Genomic DNA, 12,064 nt, shown 5'->3' on the forward strand with positions numbered 1-12,064 from the left:
CCGTAACCATCTATTGATCAATGAGCTAGTCAACTAGAGGCTTACTAGGGACATGGTGTTGTCTATGTATCCACACATGTATCTGAGTTTCCTATCAATACAATTCTAGCATGGATAATAAACGATTATCATAAACAAGGAAATATAATAATAACCAATTTATTATTGCCTCTAGGGCATATTTCCAACAGTCTCCCACTTGCACTAGAGTCAATAATCCAGTTCACATCGATATGTGATTAACACTCAAGGTCACATTCCCATGTGACTAACACCCAAAGAGTTTAGGGTTTGATCATGCTATGCTTGTGAGAGAGGTTTCAGTCAACGGGTCTGCAACATTCAGATCCGTATGTACTTCACAAATTTCTGTGTCATCTTGTAGATGCAACTACTATGCTACATTTGGAGCCATTTCAAATAACTGTTCTACTTGGAGCTATACTAAATTGTTGCTCCATTATACGTATCCGGTATCTCTACTCAGAGCTATCCGGATAGGTGTTAAGCTTGCATCGACGTAACTCTTTTCGTCAAACTCTTTATCACCTCCATAACCGAGAAACATATCCTTATTCCTCTAAGGATAATTTAGACCGCTATCTGGTGATCTACTCCTAGATTACCTTTGTACCCTCTTGCCAGATATGTGGCAAGGCACACATCAGGTGCGGTACTCAGCATGGCATACCTTATAGAGCCTATGACAAAAGCATAGGGGACGACCTTCGTCCTTCCTCTTTCTTCTGCCGTGGTCGAGCTTTAAGTCTTAACTTCATACCTTACAACTCAGGCAAGAACTCCTTCTTTGACTGATCCATCTTGAACACCTTCAAGATCATGTCAAGGTATGTGCTCATTTGAAAGTACAATTAAGCGTTTTCATCTATCCTTATAGATCTTGATGCTCAATGTTCAAGTAGCTTAATCCAGGCTTTCCATTGAAAAATACTTTCCAAATAACCCTATATGCTTTCTAGAAATTCTACGTCATTTCTGATCAACAATATGTCAACAACATATATTCATCAGAAATTCTATAGTGCTCCCACTCACTTCTTTGGAAATACAAGTTTCTCATAAACTTTGTATACACCCAAAATCTTTGATCATCTCATCAAAGCATACATTCCAACTCCGAGATGCTTACTCCAGTCCTTAGAAGGATTGCTGGAGCTTTGCATACTTATTAGCATCTTTCGGGATTGACAAAACCTTCCGATTGTATCACATACAACCTTTCCTCAAGAAAATCGTCGAGGAAACAATGTTTTGACATCCTATCTGCAAGATTTCATAAATAATGCAGTAATCGCTAATATAATTCCAACAGACTCTTAGCATCGCTACGAGTGAGAAAGTCTCATCGTAGTCAACTCCTTGAACTTGTTGGAAAACATCTTAACGACAAGTCGAGCTTTCTTAATGGTGATACTTACCATCATTGTCCGTCTTCCTTTTAAAATCCATATGTACCTAACAGCCTTACGACCATCAAGTAGTTCTTCCAAAGTCTACACTATGGATCCTCTCTCGGATTATATGGCCTCGAGCCATTTTGGAATCCAAGCCCACCATCGCTTCTCCATAGCTCGTAGGTTCATTGTTGTCTAGCAACACGACTTCCAAGACAGGGTTTCGTACCACTCTGAAGTAGTACGCATCCTTGTCATCCCACGAGGTTTGGTAGTGACTTGATCTGAAGTTTCATGATCACTATCATAAGCTTCCACTTCAATTGGTGTAGGTGCCACAGGAACAACTCCCTGTGCCCTGCCACACACTAGTTGAAGAGACGGTTCAATAACCTCATCAAGTCTCCACCATCCTCCCACTCAATTCTTTCGAGAGAAACTTTTCCTCGAGAAAGGACCCGATTCTAGAAACAATCCCTATTGCTTTCGGATCTGAATTTGGAGGTATACCCAACTGTTTTGGGTGTCCTATGAAGATGCATTTATCCGCTTTGGGTTTGAGCTTATCAGCCTGAAACTTTTCACATAAGCGTCGCAGCCCCAAACTTTTAAGAAATGACAGCTTAGGTTTCTCTAAACCATAGTTCATACAGTGTCATCTCATCGGAATTATGTGGTGCCCTATTTAAAGTGAATGTGGTTGTCTCTAATGCCTAACCCATAAACTATCGTGGTAATTCGATAAGAGACATCATGGTATGCATCATATCCAATAGGGTGCAGTTATGATGTTCAGACACACCATCACACTATGGTGTTCCAGGCTGTATTAGTTGTGAAACAATTTCCACAATGTCTTAATTCTGTGCCAAACTCGTAATTCAGATATTCATCTCTATGATCAGATCATAGATCTTTTATCCTCTTGTCACGACGATCTTTCAACTTCACCCTGAAATTACTTGAACCTTTCAATAATTCAGACTCATGATTCATCAAGTAAATATACTCAACATCTACTCAAATCATCTGTGAAGTAAGAACACAACGATATCCACTACACGCCTCAGCACTTATTGGACTGCACACATCAAAATGTATTACTTCCAACAAGTTGCTTTCTAGTTCCATTTTACTGAAAACGAGGCTTTCAGTCATCTTGCCCATGTGGTATGATTTGCATGTCTCAAGTGATTCAAAATCAAGTGAGTCCAAACGGTCCATTTGCATGGAGTTTCTTCATGCATACACACCAATAGACATGGTTCGCATGTCTCAAACTTTTCAAAAACGAGTGAGCCCAAGGATCCATCAACATGGAGCTTCTTCATGCGTTTTATACCGATATGACTTACGTGGCAGTGCCACAAGTAGGTGTTACTATCATTACTATCTTATATCTTTTGGCATGAACATGTGTATCACTACGATCGAGATTCAATAAACCATTCATTTTAGGTGCAAGACCATTGAAGGTATTATTCAAATAAACAGAGTAACCATTATTCTCCTTAAATGAATAACCGTATTGCGATAGACATAATCCAATCATGTCTATGCTCAACGCAAGCACCAATCTCGATGGTAGAGGGAGCATGTGATGCTTGATCACATCAAGCTTGGAAAAACTTCCAACACATATTGCCAGCTCATCTTTAGCTAGTCTCCGTTTACTACGCAGCCTTTTATTTCGAGTTTACTAACATTTAGCAACCGAACCGGTATCTAATACCATGGTGCTACTAGGAGTACTAGTAAAGTACACATTAACACAATGTATATCCAATATACTTCTATCGACCTTGCCAGCCTTCTCATCTACCAAGTATCTAGGGTAATTCTGCTCCAGTGGCTGTTCCTCTTATTACAAAAGCACTTAGTTTCGGGTTTGGGTTCAACCTTGGGTTTCTTCACTAGAGCAGCAGCTGAATTGCCGTTTCATGAAGTATCCCTTCTTGCCCTTGCCCTTGCCCTTCTTGAAACTAGTGGTTTCACCAACCATCAACAATTGATGCTCCTTCTTGATTTCTACTTTTGTGGTGTCAAACATCGCGAATATCTCAAGGATCATCATATATGTCCCCGATATATTATAGTTCATCACAAAGCTTTAGCGGCTTGGTGGTAATGACTTCGGAGAAACATCACTATGTCATCTGGAAGATCAACTCCCACTCGATTCAAATGATTGTTGTACTCAGACAATCTGAGCACAAGCTTAACAATTGAGCTTTTCTCCCTTAGTTTGCAGGCTAAGAAAATCGTCAGAGGTCTTATACCTCTTGACGTGGGCACGAGCCTGAAATCCCAATTTCAGCCCTCGAAACATCTCATATGTTTCGCGATGTTTCAAAACGTCTTCGGTGCCTCAACTCTAAACCGTTTAACTGAACTATCACGTAGTTATCAAAATGTGTATGTCAGATGTTCGCAACATCCACAGACGACGTTCGAGTTTCAGCACACTGAGCGGTGCATTAAGGACATAAGCTTTCTACGAAGCAATGAGGACAATCCTCAGTTTACGGACCTAGTCCGCATAATTGCTACTATCAACTTTCAACTAAATTTTCTCTAGGAACATATCTAAACAGTAGAACTGAAGCGCGAGCTACGACATAATTTGCGAAGACCTTTTGACTATGTTCAGGATAATTAAGTTCATCTTATGAACTCCCACTCAGATAGACATCCCTCTAGTCATCTAAGTGATTACATGATCCTTGTCAACTAGGCCGTGTCCAATCATCACGTGAGACGGACTAGTCAACATCGGTGAACATCTTCATGTTGATCGTCTCTACCATACGACTCATGCTCGACCTTTCGGTCTCTTGTGTTCCGAGGCCATGCATGTACATGCTAGGCTCGTCAAGTCAACCTAAGTGTTTTGCATGTGTTTCGAGGCCATGTCTGTACATGCTAGGCTCGTCAACACCCATTGTATTCGAACGTAAGAATCTATCACACCCGATCATCATGTGGTGCTTCGAAACGACGAACTTTCGCAACGGTGCACAGTTAGGGGGAACACTTTCTTGAAATTTTAATGAGGGATCATCTTATTTACTACCGTCGTTCTAAGCAAATAATATGTATAAACATGATAAACATCACATGCAATCAAATAGTGACATGATATGGCCAATATCATATTGCTCCTTTTGATCTCCATCTTCGGGGCTCCATGATCATCATCGTCACTGGCATGACACCATGATCTCCATCATCATGATCTCCATCATCATGATCTCCATCATCGTGTCTTCATGAAGTTGTCTCGCCAACTATTACTTCTACTACTACAGCTAACGGTTAGAAATAAAGCAAAGTAATTACATGACGTTTATGTTGACATGCAGGTCATAAATAAATTAAGACAACTCCTATGGCTCCTTCCGGTTGTCATACTCATCGACATGCAAGTCGTGATTCCTATTACAAGAACATGATCATCTCATACATCACATATATCATTCATCACATCCTTTGGCCATATCACATCACATAGCATACCCTGCAAAAACAAGTTAGACGTCCTCTAATTGTTGTTTGCATGTTTTACGTGGCTGCTATGGTTTCTAGCAAGAATGTTTCTTACCTACGCAAAACCACAACGTGATATCCCAATTGCTATTTACCCTTCATAAGGACCCTTTTTATCGAATCCGATCCGACTAAAGTGGGAGAGACAGACACCCGCTAGCCACCTTATGCAACTAGTGCATGTCAGTCGGTGGAACCAGTCTCACGTAAGAGTACGTGTAAGGTCGGTCCGGGCCGCTTCATCCCACGATGCCGCCGAATCAAGATAAGACTAGTAACGGCAAGTAAATTGACAAAATCAACGCCCACAACTGCTTTGTGTTCTACTCGTGCACAGAAACTACGCATAGACCTAGCTCATGATGCCACTGTTGGGGAACATAGCAGAAATTCAAAATTTTCTACGCATCACCAAGATCAATCTATGGAGTAATCTAGCAACGAGGGGAAGGAGAGTGCATCTACATACCCTTGTAGATCGCTAAGCGGAAGTGTTCAAGTGAACGGGGTTGATGGAGTCGTACTCGTCGTGATCCAAATCACCGATGATCCTAGTGTCGAACGGACGGCACCTCTGTGTTCAACACACGTACAGCCCGGTGACGTCTCCTACGCCTTGATCCAGCAAGGGGAGAAGGAGAGGTTGGGGAAGACTCCATCCAGCAGCAGCACGACGGCGTGGTGGTGGTGGAGGAGCGCGGTACTCCAGCAGGGCTTCGCCAAGCACCGCAAGAGACAAGGAGGGAGAGGGGTAGGGCTGCGCCAAGAAGGAGATTGAATCACGTGTGTTAGGCAGCCCAAACCTCAAGTATATATAGGGGAACGGGAGGGGCTGCGCCCCACCTAGGGTTCCCTCCCTAGGGGTGGCGGCAGCCCCTAGATCCCATCTAGGGGGCGGCCAAGGGGGAGGGGAGAGAGGGAGGCGCACCAGGCATGGGCCCTAAGGCCCATCTGCCCTTAGGGTTTGCCCCCCTCCTCCCCTTAGGCACCTTGGGCCCTTGTGGGGGGGCGCACCAGCCCACCTGGGGCTGGTCCCCTCCCACACTTGGCCCATGCAGCCCTCCGGGGCTTGTGGCCCCACTTAGTGGACCCCCGGGACCCTCCCGGTGGTCTCGGTACGATACCGATAAAACCCGAAACTTTTCCGGTGACCAAAACAGGACTTCCCATATATAAATCTTTACCTCCGGACCATTCCGGAACTCCTCGTGATGTCCGGGATCTCATCCGGGACTCCGAACAACATTCGTTAACCACGTATATCTATTCCCTATAACCCTAGCGTCATCGAACCTTAAGTGTGTAGACCCTACGGGTTCGGGAACCATGCAGACATGACCGAGATAACTCTCCGGTCAATAACCAACAGCGGGATCTGGATACCCATGTTGGCTCCCACATGTTCCATGATGATCTCATCGGATGAACCATGATGTCAAGGACTTAATCAATCCCATATACAATTCCCTTTGTCTAGCGGTACGATACTTGCCCGAGATTCGATCGTCGATATCCCGATACCTTGTTCAATCTCGTTACTGGCAAGTCTCTTTTACTCGTTCCATAACACATCATCCCGTGATCAACTCCTTGATCACATTGTGCACATTATGATGATGTCCTACCGAGTGGGCCCAGAGATACCTCTCTGTTTACACGGAGTGACAAATCCCAGTCTCGATTCATGCCAACCCAACAGACACTTTCGGAGATACCTGTAGTGTACCTTTATAGCCACCCAGTTACGTTGTGACGTTTGGCACACCCAAAGTATTCCTACGGTATCCGGGAGTTGCACAATCTCATGGTCTAAGGAAATGATACTTGACATTAGAAAAGCTTCAGCATACGAACTACACGATCTTTGTGCTAGGCTTAGGATTGGGTCTTGTCCATCACATCATTGTCCTAATGATGTGATCCCGTTATCAATGACATCCAATGTCCATGGTCAGGAAACCGTAACCATCTATTGATCAACGAGCTAGTCAACTAGAGGCTTACTAGGGACATGGTGTTGTCTATGTATCCACACATGTATCTGAGTTTCCTATCAATACAATTCTAGCATGGATAATAAACGATTATCATGAACAAGGAAATATAATAATAACCAATTTATTATTGCCTCTAGGGCATATTTCCAATAGAAGATGGCCACCGGAGAGGGATTCCCCCCTCCGGCAGGGTGCTGGAACGGGTCTACATTGGTTTTCGATGGCTACGGAGGCTTCTGGCGACGGAACTCCCGATCTATTCTACTCCTCGAAGTTTTTAGGGTATATGGGTATATATAGGAGGAAGAAGTATGTCGGTGGATCTCCGGGCTGTCCACGAGGCAGGGGGCGCGCCCAGGGGGGTGGGCGCGCCCCCCACCCGCGTGGGTAGCCCGGGACTCTTCTGGTCCATCTCCGATACTCCATGGGCTTCTTCTGGTCCAAAAATAAGTTCCGTGAAGTTTCAGGTCAATTGAACTCCGTTTGATTTTCCTTTTCTGCAATACTTAAAAACAAGGAAAAAACAGAAACTGGCACTGGGCTCTAGGTTAATAGGTTAGTCCCAAAAATAATATAAAAGTGCATAATGAAGCCCACAAACATCCAAAACAGATAATATAATAGCATGAATACTTCATAAATTATAGATACGTTGGAGACGTATCACATCCAAACCCCGTGATATGATACACTCTATCACACATAAACCTCCTTATATCTTCCTCAAAACAGCCACCATACCTACCTATTATGGCATTTCCATAGCCATTCCGAGATATAAGGCCATGCAACTTTCCACCGTTTCATTTATGACACGCTTCATCATTGTTATATTGCTTTGCATGATCATGTAGTTGACATCATATTTTTGGCAAAGCCACCATTCATAATTTTTCATACATGTCACTCTTGATTCATTGCCATTCCCGGTATACCGCTGGAGGCATTCATATAGAGTCATATTTTGTTCTAGTATCGAGTTGTAATCATTGAGTTGTAAAAAGATAGAAGTGTGATGATAATCATAAATAGAGCATTGTCTCAAATAAAAAGAAGAAAGGCCAAATAAAAAAAGAAAGGCCCAAAAAAGAAGAAAAGAAATAAAAAGGGGCAATGCTACTATCCTTTTTTCCAAACTTGTGCTTCAAAGTAGCACCATGATCTTTATGATAGAGAATCTCTTGTTTTTTCACTTTCATAGACTAGTGGGAATTTTTCATTATAGAACTTGGCTTGTATATTCCAATAATGGGCTTCCTCAAATGCCCTAGGTCTTCGTGAGCTTTCATACATTTATAGCTATAGTGCATCTGTTGCGTGGCAATCCCTACTCCTTGCATTGACACCAATTGATGGGCATCTCCCTAGCCCGTTGATTAGCCTCGTCGATGTGAGACTTTCTCCTTTTTTTTCTTCTCCACATAACCCCCTATCATTATTCTATTCCACCCATAGTGTTATATCCATGGCTCACACTCATATATTGCGTGAAAGTTGAAAAAAGTTTGAGATTACTAAAGTATGAAACAATTGCTTGGCTTGTCATCGGGGTTGTGCAAGATGAGAGCATTCTTGTGTGACGAAAATGAAGCATGGCCAAACTATATGATTTTGTAGGGATGAACTTTCTTTTGCCATGTTATTTTGAGAAGACATGATTGCTCAGTTAGTATGCTTGAAGTATTATTATTTTTATGTCAATATTAAACTTCTGTCTAGAATCTCTCGGATCTGAACATTCATGCCACCATAAAGAAAATTACATTGAGAATTATGCTAGGTAGCATTCCACATAAAAAAATCTGTTTTTATCATTTACCTACTCAAGGACGAGCAGGAATTAAGCTTGGGGATGCTTGATACGTCTCCAACGTATCTATAATTTTTAATTGTTACATGCTATTATATTATCTGTTTTGGATGTTAATGGGATTATTTATACACTTTTATATTATTTTTGGGACTAACCTACTAACCCAAGGCCCAGTGCAAATTGCTATTTTTTGCCTATTTCAGTGTTTCGCAGAAAAGGAATATCAAACGGAATCCAAACGGAATAAAATCTTCGGGAGAGTTATTTTTGGAACAAACGTGATCCAGGGGACTTGGAGTGGAAGTCAAGCAACCAACGAGGAGGCCACGAGGCAGGGGCGCGCCCTCCCCCCTCGTGGGCCCCTCGTGGCTCCACCGACCTACTTCTTCGTCCAATATATATTCATATACCCCGAAAACATCCAGGAGCACCACGAAACCCTATTTCCACCCCCGCAACCTTCTGTACCCAAGAGATCCCATCTTGGGGCCTTTTTCGGAGCTCTGTCAGAGGGGGAATCGATCATGCAGGGCCTCTACATCAACTCCATGGCCCCTTCGATGATGTGTGAGTAGTTTACCTCAGACCTTCGGGTCCATAGTTATTAGCTAGATGGCTTCTTCTCTCACTTTGGATCTTAATACAATGTTCTCCTCGATCTTCTTGGAGATCTATTTGATGTAACTCTTTTGCGGTGTGTTTGTCGAGATCCGATGAATTGTGGGTTTATGATCAATTTTATCTATGAACAATATTTGATTCTTCTCTGAAATCTTTTATGTATGATTGGTTATCTTTACAAGTCTCTTCGAATTATCAGTTTGGTTTGGCCTACTAGATTGATCTTTCTTGCAATGGGAGAAGTTCTTAGCTTTGGATTCAATCTTGCGGTGTCCTTTCCCAGTGACAGCAGGGGCAGCAAGGCATGTATTGTATTGTTGTCATCGAGGATAAAAAGATGGGGTTTATATCATATTGCTTGAGTTTATCCCTCTACATCATGTCATCTTGCCTAATGCATTACTCTGTTCTTATGAACTTAATACTCTAGATGCATGTTGGATAGCGGTCGATGTGTGGAGTAGTAGTAGTAGATGCAGAATTGTTTCGTTCTACTTGTCGCGGACGTGATGCCTATATACATGATCACGCCTAGATATTCTCATAATTATGCACTTTTCTATCAATTGCTCGACAGTAATTTGTTCACCCACCGTAATACTTATGCTATCTTGAGAGAAGCCACTAGTGAAACCTATGGCCCCGGGTCTATCTCTTATCATATAACTTTCAATCTATTTTATTTTGCAATCCTTACTTTCAATCTATATCATAAAAATACCAAAAATATTTATCTTATTATTATTATCTCTATCAGATCTCACTCTCGTAAGTGACCGTGAAGGGATTGACAACCCCTTTATCGCGTTGATTGCGAGGTTCTTATTTGTTTGTGTAGGTACGAGGGACTTGCGTGTAGTCTCCTACTGGATTGATACCTTGGTTCTCAAAAACTGAGGGAAATACTTACGCTACTTTGCTACATCACCCTTTCCTCTTTAAGGGAAAACCAACGCAGTGCTCAAGAGGTAGCAAGCGGCGACGGGTGCCGGGGCGTCGGGGGCGTCGGGGACGGTGGTGGTCAGGGGCGGCGGGGGTGGAGTGGCAATGGGCGGCGGGGAACTAGGGCGGCGGGGGCGTCTGTTGGGGAACGTAGTAATTTCAAAAAAATTCCTACGCACACACAAGATCATGGTGATGCATAGCAACGAGAGGGGAGAGTGTTGTCTACGTACCCTCGTAGACCGTTCGTGGAAGCGTTATATCAACGCGGTTGATGTAGTCGTACGTCTTCACGTCCGACCGATCCAAGTACCGAAAGCACGACACCTCCAAGTTCTGCACACGTTTGGCTCGGTGACGTCCTTGCCTTCTCGATCCAGCAAGAGGGGTGAAGTAGTAGATGAGTTCCGGTAGCACGACAGCGTGGTGACGGTGTTGGTGAAGAACAATCTACGCAGGGCTTCGCCTAAGCACTACGAAAACTATGATGGAGGATAAACTAGAGGGGACGGGGTTGCCGGCACACGGCTTGGTGTTTCTTGATGTGTCTTTGGTGCTAGCCCTACCCCTCTATTTATATGTTGAGCCCTGGGGTCGAAACTTGGAGTAAAAGCCTCCTCAAAGTCGGTTTCACCCGAAAGGCAAGAGTCCTTCTCGGACTCCAGGGCTAGACGCCAGGGTTCCCGGCGTCTACCCCCTAGACGCCAGGCTTCCCGGCGTCTAGCCTCTGGTCTCCAATAAACTTCCTTTTGCACTTTCCAAAAGCCTCGTGGGCTTTCCCCTTTGGCCCAGATAAAGTGTTCTCGTGCCCAAACATTTCGGGAAACATCCGGAACCCCTTCCGGTGAATTCCGGGACCCTTCCGGAGATCAAACACTACTATCCCATATATCAAACTTTATCTCCGGACCATTCCGGAGTTCCTCGTCATGTCCGTGATCTCATCTCGGACTCCGAACAACATTCGGTCATCAACATACATAACTCATATAGTACTATATCGTCAATGAACGTTAAGCGTGCGGACCTTACGGGTTCCAGAACTATGTAGACATGACCGAGACACCTCTCTGGTCAATAACCAATAGCGGGACCTGGATGCCCATATTGGCTCCTACATATTCTACGAAGATCTTTATCGGTCAGACCGCATAACAACATACGTTGTTCCCTTTGCCATCGGTATGTTACCTGCCCGAGATTCGATCGTTGGTATCTCAATACCTAGTTCAATCTCGTTACCGGCAAGTCTCTTTACTCGTTCCTTAATACATCATCCCGCAACTAACTCATTAGTTGCAATGCTTGCAAGGCTTAGAGTGATGTGCATTACCGAGTGGGCCCAGAGATACCTCTCCGACAATATGAGTGACAAATCCTAATCTCGAAATACGCCAACCCAACAAGTACCTTTGGAGACACCTGTAGAGCACCTTTATAATCACCCAGTTATGTTGTGACGTTTGGTGGCACACAAAGTGTTCCTCCGGTAAATGGGAGTTGCATAATCTCATAGTCATAGGAACATGTATAAGTCATGAATAAAGCAATAGCAACAAACTAAACGATCAAGTGCTAAGCTAACGGAATGGGTCAAGTCAATCACATCATTCTCCTAATGATGTGATCCTGTTAATCAAATGATAACTCACGTATATGGTTAGGAAACTTAACCATATTTGATCAACGAGCTAGTCAAGTAGAGGCATAATAGTGACACTCTGTTTGTC

Source organism: Triticum dicoccoides, chromosome 3A (assembly GCF_002162155.2).
Source record: "Triticum dicoccoides isolate Atlit2015 ecotype Zavitan chromosome 3A, WEW_v2.0, whole genome shotgun sequence".
NCBI lineage: Eukaryota > Viridiplantae > Streptophyta > Magnoliopsida > Poales > Poaceae > Triticum > Triticum dicoccoides.